Source organism: Rousettus aegyptiacus, unplaced genomic scaffold (genome assembly GCF_014176215.1).
Source record: "Rousettus aegyptiacus isolate mRouAeg1 unplaced genomic scaffold, mRouAeg1.p scaffold_m13_p_3, whole genome shotgun sequence".
In the NCBI taxonomy this organism is placed as follows: domain Eukaryota; kingdom Metazoa; phylum Chordata; class Mammalia; order Chiroptera; family Pteropodidae; genus Rousettus; species Rousettus aegyptiacus.
Genome location: NW_023416306.1, coordinates 9,091,663 through 9,109,020, shown reverse-complemented (window position 1 = coordinate 9,109,020; position 17,358 = coordinate 9,091,663). Strand labels below are relative to the sequence as shown.

The following is a 17,358-nucleotide window of genomic DNA, read 5'->3' as shown; positions in this document are numbered from 1 at the left end:
AGCGCTAACAGAATGTTAACAGTTAATGCTGAGTGATGAGAACATCGGGGTTACATTATCTTTGTATTTTCTCTTTTCTCTTTGATTCTTAAGCTACAATAAAAAGATATTATTTCCATATTGAAAAAAAAAACCATTTAGAAGAAAATGTTATACTTTCAAATAACTGAATTCTATTTTAGACCTGACGATAAAGCTCAAAGAAACTTAGAGCTGCCTACTTAGATCTAAGGTTTAATTTCAATTAAATACCCTGAATTTACCCAGTAGATTCCACTTTTCAAAATAATTATCTCACTTATTTCATCCTCATTATAATCCCATGAGGTAGGTGTATCAGGCATTACATCACACCATCGGCACCACCTGAGGCAGTTTCTAAGTGACTTGCCAGTAGTCTCACAGCTACTTAGAAATGCAGCCAGAACTAGAATTCACACCTAATGGCATTTAAATTCTGTTACACTGATTCTAAGATGAACTTTCCCCCACATTTTCACATTTCTTACAGTCTGTTGCATCTTACTTTTCTGAACAGCAGCATTTTTTGCTTTCTGGACAATACACTAATAGGGCATCCTATAAATAACGGCATCTTAAATTCAATAAAAGACAGTAATACCTCCTCTACATCCATAGGAGTAAAAGGAAGAACGTGTGTTTTGTCAGTCAGGGATCTAGTTACTTCTCTTGTGAAGGATCATCATTTCTTCACTAAAGAAAAACTTGGGCTTTTGTTTTAAATAAATACCTACAGCTGAAAAGAATTAGCCACTCTAAAATTCTAAGATATTTAAAAATACCTTGTCAAATATAATTTAAAAATGACACTAAATCACAGCATCTTGCTTAAAAAATGAAATCAAACCAAGTAAACTGAAGTCTAAGAGCCTTAAAGAATGGTTTTTGTGCTTATTCTTCCCTGCAAGAGCATACAAAAAGACCTAGAAAGTCAGCATCCTTTGACCACCAAACACTGTGGAAAATACTAATATGGAAACATCCCTTTCATGCAAATGATCTTAAAGAAGAGTGATAAAAGAAAGGAATGTTCTAAGGTCATCCAAAGAGCACCAGGAAGATTCTCTCTAAAACCTAAACATATCTTTCTTAAGTCTATTTTGCAACTGGCTGAATTTCACCTCAGAATTCCATTCCTCTAGATTAAGATAATGGCTTTCAAAATGTGTTCTATAGGACCCTAGGACTCCACAATGGTTCTTCAGAGCTTCCACACCTTTTTGACCAAATTTCCACTTTGAAGTTTATTTTTCCTCATTTAAAAAAAAAAAAATTGAAATAACCAACAAGAGCATGCAAAGGTGTTACATACCAAATTGTTAAGCACCAGAGTTCCAACACATATACCCGTGCCACTAAGTTTACGTGATTCGTACAGACTTCTTTCTCTAGGTGAAGAACGTCCTAACTTTGTCTATACTCATTGTCTGCAATGCTAAAATGTGCTAAAATGGTCAATTCTCAATACTTGTCTCAGCCTCTCAGCAGCACTTGACAGTTAATTGATTTGCCTTCCTTCTTGAAATATTTCAATTTCCTTCCAGGATATCACTCTCTATTGGCACTCTTCCTACCTGACCAACTGCCCTTTGCTAATTCTTTCTTAAGTAAGCTCTCCTGTGCTGGAATTTAGTCCTGGATCTCTCCCTGTCTACACTCACTACTTAGATGATCTCATTTAGTCTCATGGCTCTAATTACCATACAAATGCTGGCAAGCCCCAGAGTCAAGTCTCCAACCTGACTTCCCTGGAGACTACAGATACCCTTACCCTATTGCCTACTCTTCTCCACTTGGATATCTATGAAGCATTCCTAATTTAACAAATGGTGTTTTTCTTCCTCTAACCCGCATCTCCTGAAATTCGCCGGTTTTTCAGACCAAAAAACTTGAGAATCATCCTTTCCCCCTCTTTGTTTTATATGCCACAATTACATACCACAGTCAAGCAATCAGCAAACTCTGTGGACTCAATCATCAAAACAGATCCAGAATCTCTACCACCCCTGACAAATCGCCGGCACCTCACCTCGATCACTACTGTACTCTCCTGCCTGGCCTTGCTGCATCCACCCTTCCTCGCCTATAATCTGACTTCGATACAGTGGCCAGTTAATTATTTTATTCTGAAGGTCAGTTTATATCAGTCCTCTGTTCGAAACCTCCCCAAAGCTTCCCATACCACTCAAAGTCAAAATCTGAGTTCCAGAAAAGGATTGTGGTGATGACTGCACAACAATACGAATGTACATAATACCAATGAACTGTGTGAACTGCACACTTAAATGGTTACGATGGCAAATTTTGTTGTGCGTAGTTTTTCTCTCTCTCTCTCTCTCTCACACACACACACACACAACCCTGAGGCGGAAGAAAAAAAGCTCTTACAGGGTCCCACGTGATCTGGTCTCTGCCCCTCTCCCCTTACCCACTGCGTTCCAGTCACACCGGCCTTGCTGCTCCTCAAACACACCAAATTCATTCCTGGCTTACAGCTCATTGTATTGATCCTCACACAGATGGCCCTTCCTATCATTCAAAACTCAGCTTTTATTTTACTTGACCTCCCCAGAAAGCCCTTCCTCAACAATTTTTTACATCTAATTTTAATTTTCCACATTATACCTATCACAATCTTGTTTACTATCAGCATCCCTCCTCTAAATTTAAACTCTAGAAGAGCAAGGATTTTGTCTATCACACCCGCTAGTGTTTTCTGGGTATCTGAACACTGCCTGGCACAAACCCAGAATCAAATAAATACTGAGAAGGAATAAAAGTATAGACTAAAATACTTCAATAAATGATAGGAGTATACAATTCTGTGAATCTCAAGTTTTAACATGTTAAAAGACAGATTTCCAGCCCCGCCTCCAGTGGTTCAGGGGTAGGACCCAAGAATTAGCATTTCTTACAAGTACCCAAGTAATACTGATGCTGCTGGACTAGTGATCACACTTTTAAGAACCAATGATCTCGTTAAACGGAATTCTTCTTCCAAATAATTTAGTACATACACTACAAAATACACACAGGGTACACGTCAATTATCAGTCATTGCAACAGTGCTTTTGCAATAACAGACAGACTTCAAAGAAAAAGGCATTGTAGAAGCAATGACGCTTACTCTTCTATTGCCATCCACAGTTACCGCCTCATTCTAAGTAAAAGCAAAACTACACAAGTTTCTTACTCAGTTCAAATAGATGCCAGGGTTCTATTACACGGAGCCAAAGATTATGACCATCTCTTTAAAAAAGAAAAAAGAAAAACAAAAAGCTGATAATAACACTAAGAACAAATTGGACTATAATTATAAGTTATAGTCATGCTCCTCCATGATCGTTTACATGTTGCCTTATGGAAGAAGTGGTGACTAATGTTGTGACAAATTATATAACATACCAACAAATATGCATAAGTTATTTTAAGGGCCAGTGAAGCCCTCCCATCCCCAATGCAGATGGACACATTTTCCATTTCTCTACAAATCAAAAAGTAAATTAAAAAATGTGTCTCTAATGCAAATGGCCAAGTAACTCTTACTTAATATTTTCATTAAGCCTGTAAACAACTAAGACTCTAACGATTCCCAGAGAATCTCTGGGACTACCTTGAGACTGCTTAATTTCTTCTATTATTCTTCAAGATGCTCAATATTTTTAACCACTTGGCTAAAGGAACTGAGAATCCTATTTCTGTCCTATTAAAACTCCCTGCTAATTCAGAACATGTAATGATGCTGAGAATACCATATTCAGAGCCAATGTTCCAATATGGACCCAAGTTTTCCAAGAACACCTGATGATATAGCTTAACATATTACCATAGAAATGTCCTGGTTCTGCTATGATATCCTGTTATTAATTGCCTTACACTCCTACAGCTCCATGATCTGGAACCCCGCCCACCTGCCAACCACCTTTTTTTTTGCCACCTCCCTTCACCCCCTACAGTCTTGCACCCTAAGACCCATCATACAGAACTACTTGTACACTCTGAACAAACCAGGTTCCAACCCTCTAATAAATATATGACCATACTATCACCACTACTTACTGTCTCCTATGTGCAAGACATCATCCTAAGCACTTATTTCGGTCAATCTTCAACAATGCTGTTAAGTATTATGACCCCCAGTTTAGAGATGAGAACACTGAAACTCAGAGGACAAACCAAAGCCATCAAAGCCAAAGCAAGGAAGTGGCAGGATCAGCATGGACTATCCAAAAGCACTAACCACTTTACTGTTCTGCATTATTCAAGTGCTTTCTGCAAGGAACAACAGTCTTCCTACTTTTTTGCACTTGACAAATTCATTCATCAAGCCTCAGCTCAGGCGTTTCCTCCCCTCCCAGAAGCCTTCACAATCCCCTGTACTCACAGTCCAGACTGGGTTAAGTTCCCTCCTCTACGCTCCCGGGGCACCTTGTGCTTCCCCACTCTGTGGCTCTTACCACAGTCAGCCCTGATGCAATTACAATTACCTGGGGAGCTTTCAAAAGTCCTGATGCCCAGGCCGCACCCAGAACAACTGAATCAGATTCTCTAGGCATCGGTATTTTTTAAAGCTCCCCAATTTATTCCAGTGTGCAATCACGGTGAAGAACCACCAGTGTGCCTCTGATTAAATACCTGTCTTCCCACCAGACTGGAATCTCCTTGAGGGCATCAACTGTCTTATAACCTCGGTCCCACACTTAGCACAATACATGTTTGATGAATGAGTTTTTCTTCAATGTCTGACATGCAGTTGCCAGCTCCCAATAACTGCTTCTCTCTCTCTCTCTGACAAGAGGTAATTTGTTGAATACACACGACTATTAATATTTAAAGGTGTTTTCCTTTGGAGTCGAAGGTATCAATAAGTCACACCTGCTGACAACAGCCTCAGCTCTTAAACATGGAAAAACGACACACCAACTGCTAAAATGTTTTTGAAAGGGACGTCTGCTCAGTTCCTCCTTCTGGGAGAATGAAGCCTGAAAGAAAGCCAAGAGAGCATCTCTACTCAATGCCACTCTTCGGAACATAGCTCTCAGTGATTCACCGGGCTGTGCTCAGAGCTCAGGGCCAAGTTCTCAGAATGATTAAGCACACTCAGCTTGAAATCATGAGGCAGACAAAGGCTTTGACAGTATTCAGGCAGCAGGAAAGCTTAATGGTTTTGGGGGTTGTTTTTTTTAAGAGCATCATGCTATTGATCACTCTGCTGGATCATCAGCTTTCAATTAGGATCTACTTTTCTTCAATTACAACACATTATGAGATTAGGAGAAAAATGTAACACTCTTCACAAAATGAATCTTTGCAGCATATGGTAACCATGCCTTAATGCTAGGCCCTCATCCTCTTTAAGTGTTATTTAGAGCTACAACTGAAACACAGTGTTAGGACCCCTCACTCATTTCATAGCAGTCAAATCTTCAGACCAGCTAGTATGCATCAGGCAAAACAGCAACCTATTCTCTACAGACTAGACTAATGATTTGACTTCAGCACACTGTTTCTTTAATTACAAACTTATATGCTGATGAGGCTGAGGTATAATATTTCAAAATCCACAGCAATTGAACTGTCTTAAAGTTGACAACACAGTCAAAAGAAACTGTATATACTTCAGAACATGCTAGCAAACATCACCTAATAAACATTGATTCCTTTAAGCTACACAAACAAGCAAAAAGTTAGTGTTAATATTGCCAACAAGTCTCCATTTGTTTCAGTGGACTCTGAAATTAAAGCTGTTTTTCCAGGCTGAAAATGCTGTATCAAAGGGTGCTTTCTAACCCATAACAAGTTAACACCTCCACAGAAGAATGCAGTCATTGTTCAGACTTGTTAGAAAATGATTAACTTAGTTGTGTAATTATACAAACAAGTCGTTTCAAGATTTTACACTTCGCTTTTCATTTATAATGATGCTCTCAGGATCGGATTAATAAAGGTACACAGATACTGCTGTGAGAAAAGTTAGAAAGCTTTACCTTTCCATATATCCCTATGGAAAGCGCCTCATGCCACAATGTACAAAGCAAGTTAACTGGAAAAAGTTTAGCAGCGTTCAGAGCAGACAGAGCCTGTATACCCCTCAGCAATGTGCAGCGCCTCATACAGTTTTAAGAAACTCTCTCCCATGCTGACCTAGAGTAAAGTCCAGTGTAGAATCTAGACTCTTCGACCATATTAACAGCATTTGCAAAGATCATATCTATTTCACTATCAGTAAACACTGTGTCCTTAAAAACTATTGAAGAGCCTTCCCTTCCCTAACTTGTCTTCTGCTCCTCCTGAACTATCTAGTCCTAAAGCTATGACAGAGGCTGAGCAAGGTTGATGTCCATGTTGGCGATGGCCCAGTGTGGGATGTCAGAGCCTGAGCAGGGTCAGAGAACCCCCACGCTGAGGGGTGACCTGGCAACATGATGTCAAATCTGAGCGGGTGAGGCAGGCGGCCACTCAGGGGAAGCAGCCTGGCATGGGGAGCCAGAACGCAAGTGGGGTGACAAGGGCGGCTAGGCCTGGGATGTTGAAACACAAGAGGGGTGAAAAGAGTGCCCCGCTGAGGGACATGTCCAACCTCAAGGACACCTTAGATTGGGGTGTAGGCCCTGGGCAGGGGTGACGAGGATGACTATGTGGGGTGTGGGAGGCTTGTCCATCGCAATGGAAGTCGAAGTCCAAGCTGGGCAAGCAGGGCACCCACAGGGTGATGGGAAGGGCAGGGACGCGACAAAGCACCAGGGTCGGCATGTGGTCCTAGGAGAGCAAGGTGAAAGAGAGCATCTATCCACAAGGGGTGGGGGCGGGAGGGCCAGGCTGCCTAGCCGGAGCCCAAGACCAGTAAGGACTTCTTCCAGACTAAAAGAAACTAAAGGGACATGACAACTAAATGTAATGTATAATTCTGAACTGGATCCTTTTGCTATAATAAAAGATGCTATTAGGACTACTGAAATTTGAATAGGGTCTAAGAATTAGGAGTAGTAATGAATTAATGCTAATTTCCCGATTTTGATGGTTATATTGTGGTTCTATAGAAGAATTCCCTTGTTTGTAGGAAAAGCCTATTGAAATATTCAGGGATAATGGGGCATCAGGTCAGTACCTCACTCAAAATTGTTTTGTTTTGTTTTGTTTTTTAAGTTCTTTATACCACCAACTTTTCTGTAAGATTCTTGTTGTTTGAAAATAAAAAATAAAAAAATACAATGATCCATAATACTAATTTCCTTGATCTGTTTTTTACCAAGACTTTCGATGAAAAGAACCCCAGATACATGTCAGAAGGCCTGGGTTCAAATCCTGGGTCGATCCCTTAACTCGCTATGGGATTAGAATAAGCCATTTCGCCCTTCACGCCTCAGCTTCCTCCCCTGTCAGGAGATAACACTCGCCTTGCTCATCTCAATTGTTGGTTCAGGGATTAAATGACGGAAAAATGAGAAAGTGCTTTCTTTATAAACACAAAGGTCCTAAACCAACATAAAGGGGATTATTTATTATAAAAAAATAAATAAATAAGATGAATCACTGTACCAATGACAGGCTTTGATTTCAAAGACTCAAAACTCCTAAGCTTTCGAATACGGTTACTAAAAGCAATCCAGTAAATAAAGTATTCACTTTGGTGAGGTGCCTGTTAAGGTCTTTGGCCTATTTTTTCTTATTGTTGAGTTTTAAGAGTTCTTTGTTTATTCTGGATAACAGTCCTTTATCAAATGTGTCTTTTGCAAATATTTTCTCCCAATCTGTTAACACTGTCTTTGGCAGAGCAGAAGTTTCGAAATGTAATGAAGTCCAGCTTATCAGTTGTTTGTTTCATGGGTTGTGCCTGTGGTACTGTATCTAAAAAGTCACTGCCATACCCCAGGGCATCTCGGTTTTCTCCTGTTGTCTTCTGGGGGTTTTATGGCTTTGTGTTTTACCTTTAGGTTATGATCCATTTTGAGTTCATCTTTGTAAAGGGTGTAAAGAAAATCTGTGTCTAGATTCAGTTTTTTGTACGTGGACATCCAGTTGTTCCAGTACCATTTGTTCAAAAGACTATCTTCGCTTCACTGTGATGTCTTTACTCCTTCCCAAAGATCGGCTTGCTTTCCTTTCTTCCTTCCTCCCTCCCTCCCTCTCTCTTTCCCTTTCCCTTCCTTCCTTCCTTTCTTTCTTTTTCTCTCTCTCTCCTTTTTTTATTTCCGAGTTCCCTATTCTGTTCCATTGATCTATCTATTTGTCTATTCTTTCACCTATATGATTCTGTGTTGGTTCAGAGTAAGTCTTAAAATCGGTTACTGTCAGTTCTCTGACTTTCTTAATTTCTTTCTATACTGCGTTGGCTATTCTGAGTCTTTTGCCTCTCCATATAAACATTAGAATCATTTGTCAATATCTGCAAAATAACTAGCTGGTATTTTGTTTGCGATTACACTGGATGAAGTAGTGTGTTACTACAGTCCCACCTAAGAATTCCTAAAAGTAAGACCCAGAGGAATCAAGCTTAACTTTCAAAGTAACTTAACTGACAAAATATATGAAATAATGGTTTTCGAGACATCAGGCAACAACAACAACAACAAAAAAGAATCCTTTAAGAGATGGAAAATAAATGAGATTACTGCCTTGAGTATTCTCAAATTTATGAGAATACAAAAATACGAGGCACCCAACAAGGTAAAATTCACATTGTCTGGCAGTCAACAAAAACTACCAGGCATGCAAAGAATCAGGAAAATACAACCAATAATGAGGAGAAAAAAACAATCAATTGACGCTACCCTAGAACTGATATAGATATTAGAATTAGCAGACAGGACATTCAAACAGTTATTATAGCTGCATTCCATATGTTCAAAAAGTTAGAGACGGGAGATTCTAAAGGGACCAAATTGAATTCTCAGAGATAAAAACTACAATGTACAACATGAAAAATGCACTAAATGAAATTTACTGCAGAATAAAATTTGCAAAATATTAGTAAACTTGAAAAAAATTATTTTAGAAATTAACCAAGAGGAAAAAGAACTCAAACCAAGATAAAATTAAAAAAACAGAATATCATTGTTGATGTATAGAACAACTTCAAGTAGCCTAATATATTAGTAATTGGACTCTCCAAAGTGGGAAGGGGCAGAAAGAATGTTTGAAGGAAATAATTGTCAAAAAAATTCTAAATTTGATGAAAACTGTAGCTGTACACATCCAAAAAGCTTAACAAGCCTCAAACACGAGAAACATTAAGACATCTAAGGCACGTCATAATCAAATTGCTCAAAACCAGTAATAAAAAGTCTTAAAAAGAGGTACAAAAAAAAGTTTGTTCAGAAGAACAAAAATTAGAATGACATATTTCTTGTCAGAAACAAGGCAAATAAGATATAGAGCAACATCTTTTAAGTACCAAAAGAAAAAACTGACAACCTAAAATTCTATTCCCAGAGAATATTTCAAAAGCAAAGGCAAAATAAAGAATTTCAGATATTGCAAATGCACCAGCAAATCTGCACTACAAGAAATGTTAGAATTCATTCGGGCAGAAAGAAATTATGCCAGATGGAAATATGAATCTATACCAAGAAATAAAGAGTGTCAGAAATGGTAATTATGTGGACTAAAAAAGAAAAGTCAAATAAATGATCATCTCAGTAGACACAGATGATTTCACTGGAGAATTCTACTAAACGTTTAAAGAATTAATACCAATTCTACACAATATCTTCCAGAAACCAGAAGAGGAAACACTTTCCAACTCATTTTACAAGGCTAATATTGCCCTAATACTAGAACCAAAGAAATTTTTTTCTATTTGCAGACAACAGGACCATCCATGTAGAAAAGAATTTGGAATTGAAATTGAGATAACTTCATTCTCCTCTGTCCACAATTCTTCCATTTCCATCTAATCTCCTTCTAGGCATTTCTCCTTGCACTCCTTCCTTAATAATGTCCAAAGCCAAAACCATAGATTTGGATAGCTAAGGACATGGCTTCAAAAGCATAAACCATAATGTGAAAAACTGATGAATCTAATTACATCAAAACTAAGAATTCCTGTTAAACGAAGGAAAATTTTACTTAAAATGGAAATATTATGTCCATTTGTTTTTTGTCTATGACTTGAGGGCTAAATATCCAGCATCATTCCATTTTAACAACTCGCAGAAAACCAAAGTTATGTGAGAACATAGCTTAGAAATTGCTATAAATTCATTCATCAATAAGTATCAAAATATAGGAACCTCTCTTTTTTTTAAAAAAAAAAAAAAAGGACCAGAATTGACATCTGACAATCTGAGTCAATCAGATTCTCCTAAGAACCCAGAACTGGGTTCTTAGTTATATGACTTGTTCTAGAACTTAGGTCTCTGAACTCTTTGATCAAAATCACCTGAGGAACCTTTTTGAAAATTCATATTCAGCAGGTCCCAGAATATCTGATTCAGAGGGTCCAGGGTAGGGTCTCCAGAAAAAAAAGAAGTTTTAATTTCCCCCAGGTGATTACGGTGTCCAGCCAGCCATGTTTGGGACCCACTTCCTTAAATAATAGCACTTAAAACAGAAAGGTGATCAATGTTGTACCATGATCAAGTAGGAAGAGCCCACTTAAAGGAGAGAGACAAAGGAAACCCAACACAAGAGTCTGTCTGGTCTTTGAAAGACTCAAAGAGCCCGGAGGCTGTGAGAGTGCTTGCGAAAGTGACCGTGAAACCCTAGCTCCTAAGTCTGCAGATCCAGGCTCTACGTGGTCTGCCATGGACACCCATTCAAGTGTCTGCTATTTCTTAATATAAAGATTATTAACAGGCAGGAATACAACTGTAATTTTCCATAAGGCTTTCAGCTACAGTGGGTCTGCTTACTCACCAAAGGTAAATAATAAAATGCCCATTTTGAATTTAGAACAGCTTTACTTTTTTGACATAATTTACCTATGCCCTAGATTTATTGTGATGGGACTTAATCACAGCTATTAAAACTTATCAGTACAAGAAAAGCCATCTTAGAATACCTCATCGCCCCAAGTCCAGGCCCTCAGGTGCTCTCAGAGAGCTTCGAGACCAACCAGAAAAACAAAAAACAATCCATCAATTCACCAAGTAAGCTCTGAGAGCAAAGTCAATGTTAAAACTAAGACTATATACTGTAAAACAGAAAGAGGCTTAGGAAGCACGCAAGGTAGATAGGTGCAAACTTACTGCTTGCCCTGGTTCTGACAATGAGCTGGCTGTGCAGCTTTGGGCAAGAAATGACAGACAACTGTGGACTAGGAGGTCTAAAATGTGAGCATGTGGGGACTGGCCGTAGCACAGCTTTAAAACTCCCCTCTCTAAAATCCAGTTTCCTCATCTGTAAACAGATCACTAAGGAAGATCTCTTCCAGTTCTGACATCTTGTAGCTCTTTTGCAAAATCTTTTTTTTTTTTTTTGCATAATACAGTCACATTTTAGTTAAAGTTCATATGATTTCTGTATCAAAATGCTGATTTAGAGTAATACAAATGCTAATTTCCCAAGTTCCCAACTTATAAAAGTTCTCAACACCCAACAATGACTTAAGTGAAGGACATTTGGTCATCACTAGCTCTAGGGCTATGTTTTTTGGCAGAGGTGTCTCAAAGGCCTTAAGGAAAAAGGAAGAGAAATGAAAGAGACCCACCATGTCCACCTGCTCTTACTGTTTGATATGTCTAAATTTCAATAAGATTTCCTCTGACAAAGGGCTCCATAGCTCTAAAAATAAATGTGGCTCAAAAAGCAGATATGGAAACAAAACAAACATGTAAGATAGGTATGTTTATTATCCAGTTAATCAAGGAGAGACTAAGGTACAGATAAAGTACTTGCCTGAGGTCAGGCACTTAGAAAACAAGGAAGCTGGGACTAGAACCCTGGCCATCTAGCTTTAGAATCCGTGCTCCCAACTACTACACTACAGCTCAGCATACCGCCACATAGTTTAGAAAATATAAATCTCCAAGGCTCCCAGAGAGCCTTTAGCCTCCTCTGCCCCCTACCAATACACACACACACACAAACCCTACATTACAGACACACTGAGCTTCCCATCGCCTGATGGGAATCACCCATGCACATGCCTGGTGTATATATTTACCACTTACTGAGCTATTGCAGACGGGCTTGGGCACTTTATATACAACACCTCATTTCAGCCACATGACAATACTGTGAGGTAGGGAGTATTTGTGGATTTTACAGAATAGTTGTATAAAAATTAAATAGCTTGCCCAACAATAAATATCTGGCAAGTGACAGTGAACTCAAACCCATGTCTGTTGTTACATCAGAGGGTATGTTCTTGATCACAATTTCCTGTGCTTTATCTCCAAATGTCATATTTATTCAAGATGCATCTAGAATAGCGCTTGGCAAGTAGTAGGAACTTAAGACATTTCCTGAATGAACGAATGAATGAATGAACGAGTCCCTCTTCTTCTCTGGGGGGGCCTCTCTAACTCCAACACTAAGTTGCTCTCTCTATGCTGTCACAAGACTTGTTTCAAAGTGCTATTATAAGGCTTCCCAGATGGTATTCTATGCTTTCTACCTATATGAACATACTACCCACTAGACTGAGAACCTTGTTTCATTTCATATCTATAATCTCAGCCCCCTCACAAAAGACCTAGCTTTTAACAAGGACTCAGTAAGTTTGTTAACTGAATGAATTTCCCTGAGTCCTCAAGCAGAGAGATGAGTAAGAGACTTGTGATTCATATTAAAACTTCTTTTCCTCAAAAAATAAACAACATTCAGAGCTGTGATATACTCAGATGTTGCTCTATAAATATTTCTAGGTTTCAACTATCATTGGAGACATCTAAATTTAACTCATTCAACACATATCTATGCATAATCCGAATATGTATAATGGCTCTTAAGGAGCTTAAAACCAAGTCAAGGAGACAAAACATAATAAAATGATAAAATGTAAAGGGAAACAGTCGAACATGACTAAGTGCCACATGGTTGGTAAAAACAAAATGCTGTGGGTTTACAAGGTAAAAGCCTCATTCTGGGCTAAGGCCCTGGGTCCAGTTATCAGTAGACCGTCTGCAAGGAGGGTCTTTCCAGTCAGTGGCCAAAAGGCAGAGGGGTGGGGGATGCAGTGTGTTTTCCATACAGAGGTATTTAATTTTTAAAACTGTCCTTAATCTGGCATCTTGTTCCTCCTGCTTTCTGATGTGATAATATAATTTCTTTTCAAAAATAACGGTGGGAGATGATCATCCCTATGCGGTTCCACAGAAGTTGCTTTTACAAATTTTACTGGTACCAACATTTGGGAACTGGTGAGCAAGGGTGTTCTGGAGGAGCACCGTAGAAGAGCTGGAACATGAAGTGAGCACTGCTGGACACACAGGATTTGGCCAGGTGGAAGCAGGGGAAACGAGCTGAGCAAAGTGCACGGTTCATGTAAAGTTTGAAAAATCGCAGCTAAACCAGCCTAATTGAAACTTGGAAAAAGTGCAGCTGCAAATTCCATCTCTGGCAATATGACAAGCTAAGTACCCTTCTGATCCTCCATTAACACAATTCGAAATAATAGATGCTTTTTACCTTCTCAAATAAATACACTGATGGGTTTGCAGAAAAATAAGATTAAGACAAAGAACTAAGTGAAGATAGGAACCTGACAAAGTAAAACACAAAAACGCTTTCTCCTTGAAGGCATTTACATAGCCCAATGCAATCTTTAGTCTTCCCATTTAATGGGGCTCAAGGAAAACAAGACAAGAGTAAGGTTCAGCCTAAGGCGGAAAGTATAATAGACACCCCTCCCTCATAATTTAAACTGGAGCTACAAAGGAGATCAAGATACAAACCCATCTGCAGACACACACATCTCCAAAACTATAAAAACCACTGATCTTAAAACTTGGCAATGAGAAAGAAAATCTTCCTGCTAGTTAACCATAAGCTGACCCTCAGAAGGGATTGCTACTGAATGGTCAAAAAAACCTCAAGCCAGGAATTTAAGCTGGAGTAAGCATGAACTAAAAGCGGCCACAGAACACTAACAAAAGAATATGTAAATCTTCTCTGGAAAAATTCACTTCAACCTGGGCCTCACAAAAATTCTCACGAAAAGTTCCAAGAAATATGAATTCATGGGCAAAAATCAGAAAACCTGCAGGGAAACGAACCCTATAAATAAGACCCTCAGAAATAAAAGATGGCAGTATCAAACTTTTAAAGACTTCAGGTATTTATTATTAGATATTTTTAGAGACAAGATATGAAATGTTTAATAAGCTTAAAGAAATAAAAAAGACTGGAAATGAGTGGAGAGTAAAACTATAACACCATCAAACAAAATTGAAAAAGAACAAAATTTTTCTCAAAATAAAAAAGAATAACTTAATGGATAGCTTAAGGGCAGAAAAGATACAACCAAAGTGAATTAGTGAATTTATAGAAATAATAGAGAATAAGGTTTAAAAAGAGATTGAAATTATAGGAAAAAAGCAAAAGATACAGAAGACAGATACAGAAAGTGTAAGACCAATTAATACTCCGGAAGAAAATGGGGCATAACCCATAGCTGGTTTTAGAAAGCTGGTTTTAATGCTCTGTTTACTTTTTTGGGTTTCCATCTTCACTTAATACTTGGTCTGCAAATAGATGAAATTTTTCCAAAACTGACCATAGATACACAGTCACCTATTCAAAAAGTCCAATGAATCCATAGCAAGATTAAGAAATCTAGAAGTTCTGGTCCCAAGTAAAATGTAGGAGGCACACTCAATCCCGTCTCTCATAGGTATAAAATACCATCAATTAAAATAATATCTATTCAACCAGGGTAGAATTCATGGAGCAGTTATTTGAGGAATCAAGAAAGTAAGTAATAGAGATGGACTGGTAGAAGACTAGAATTCAATGTATCACCAAACTAGTGGTGGGTCTACCATCTTTTTCCCCCAGTCTCACTCAGCATGGACTCAAGGCAGCCCAAAAACTGGAAGTGGACAAAATCGTAGCGTGAGTTCCACAGCAATGCATGAAGGTTCCCGCTGCGCCACATCGACACCACTTGATATTGTCAGCCTTTTTAATTTTAGATACTCTGTTGAGTGTCTTGGAGCTTTCTCAAGGTAGTTTTAATTTGCATTTTCCTACTGACTAAAGATGCTAGGCATCTTTTCAAATGCTTATTTGCCATCTGTATATCTTCTTTGATAATGTGTCTGTTCAAATCTTTTGCCCATTTTTCTTTGGATTGTTTGTCTTATTGAGTTGTAAAAGTTTATACAGTGAGTTTATATATAAATACATAGATACATGTTGTCTATGAAGGCAGCAGTGGAAATAGAAAGTAGTAGTCAAATGTATGAATGTTTTAGGAGTCTGTGGTTTATTTTTTCATCTTCTTAAAGAGTATCTTTTGGTGAGTAAAAGATTTTTAATTTTGTAAAAGTTGTTTTCAATTATTCTGGTAGTTGGCTTTTTGTGTCCTACTTAGCAAGGTAAATTTGACAATATTTTATCAATATATTGGAGACACAACTGATATGGGAGGTAGCGAAGATAATTCTTATATTTCTGCTTTGGAAAAATAAATAACTGCAACACCATGTCAAGACTATTTTCTCAAAGCATAACCATAACCCACCATTAAGCCAAATCATCTTTTCTAGAATCCCATTTCCATTGACCTCCCAACAGCATTCGACACTGCTTATCTGTGTCTCTTTTCCCCTTGGTTCCAGAACCATGCTTTGCTATATTACGTCTGAAAACAACTCTCACAGCTTCACCTTTCTCAACCGTGTCAATGATTTCCAAATCTCTGCCCTCTCTTCTGGTAACAGTGCACCCAACATTTATTGAGGGCCTTACTATGTGACAGGCACTAAGCCTACCTTCTAACGGCCTATCGCATATTTCTTCTTGGCCTATCATTAGTTTACAGTCAATCAAATTCATTCTTCTTGGTCTCATTGCCAGCTCTGTCAATGGTATTTCAATGCTCCCAAATTGATATCATTGATATCATCTTTCACTTTGGCTTCTCCTCTCTCCCCTATATTTAGTTAACTTAACAGTTCTCTCACAATGTTACTTGAAACACCAGAGGTCTGGGAGCAAGGTGCCAAAAACAGCCTCTTCCCAATTTGCATGAAAACACATGGTAATATAATTTTAAACTTTCCTACCACAAATTTTTCGTAAATCTTTCTCACCTACTATTCCCTATCTATTCTAGAATATAAAATAGTATCTGATTGGGGGGAGGGGGTATAGCTTAAAATTTAATATATAAATATTTCATAGTATTCTACAAAATACCATGACTCTTAGGTATTCCATCACCTGAACATGTTTGAGTACCACTGAATAATGTGCAACTCATATTCCTGCTAAATTGTTCTTTTCTGTACAATGTGAAACTTTTCCTATGAGAAAGTCAGACTGAGGTGGGAAAGGTCAGACCAATTTGCCAGAGGGAAAAAAAAAATCGATTAAGAAATGGGCCATCAGAACACTTTATAAATTTCTTCCTCCTTAATTCTAGGCTATGACTGCCTATCTTCTGGCACCAGGGAGAATAACCAGCTGACAGATAGAATAGGAACAACTTTCAATAGTCAACTTAAGGATAAGTGACTACGTATTCTAGTCACAAGTAAGGCACTCCAGGCTGCATCCTTCAGTTAAACCAGCACATTCTCGACTGTCTTTCTCTGATTATCAGTAGTTACTCCAGGGATAAAGCATAACAACATTAGTCTAGGAAAAATAACACAACTATATAGTCCCAAAGGGGACGTGCCCACGCCGTATGATTTGAGGATTATCAGTTATTTGGAATCATTTTAAATAGCTGGAAGTTAAATATATAAAAAGACTGCTGATCGTACTCTTAAAAATGAAAGCAAGTCAACACCAAAATTCTACAGAGTTAAACATTCATTTAATTACTCAATATATATTAACTGAGTACCCACTATGTGCCACATACCATGTTAAGTCACTCGAGGTTTACAGTGAGCAAGACTGTCATAGTACCTGACTTCATGAAATTCATAGACTATGGTAAAGATAATCAAAGAACAGTATCAGCCAGGACTGATGGGCAAAGCTTCTCCAAGTGCAGCAGAAAGAAAAGGGATGTTGAGAGGTTGCTTCTCCAGAGCTCTATGTGAGCTAAAACCCAAAAAATGATTAGAACTTAACCAAGGGCATGTACATGTGTGCTTAGAGGTGGGAGGTGAAGGGTGCTATGGATGAGCCTGGGATCACACAAGAATGGAGGAGAAAGCGCACTCAGAGTCACATAGGTATGGGCTCCAATCCCCCATCTACCACCCATAGCCTGTG

The 17,358-nt window shown here is 38.4% G+C and overlaps 1 protein-coding gene across 10 annotated transcripts in view; it reads right to left on the bottom strand.

Moving 5' to 3' along the window:
- DENND1A (DENN domain containing 1A) overlaps positions 1–17,358 on the bottom strand; it is a 452,316-nt gene that overhangs the window by 419,177 nt on the left and 15,781 nt on the right. The gene's annotated exons all lie outside the window — the stretch shown is intronic.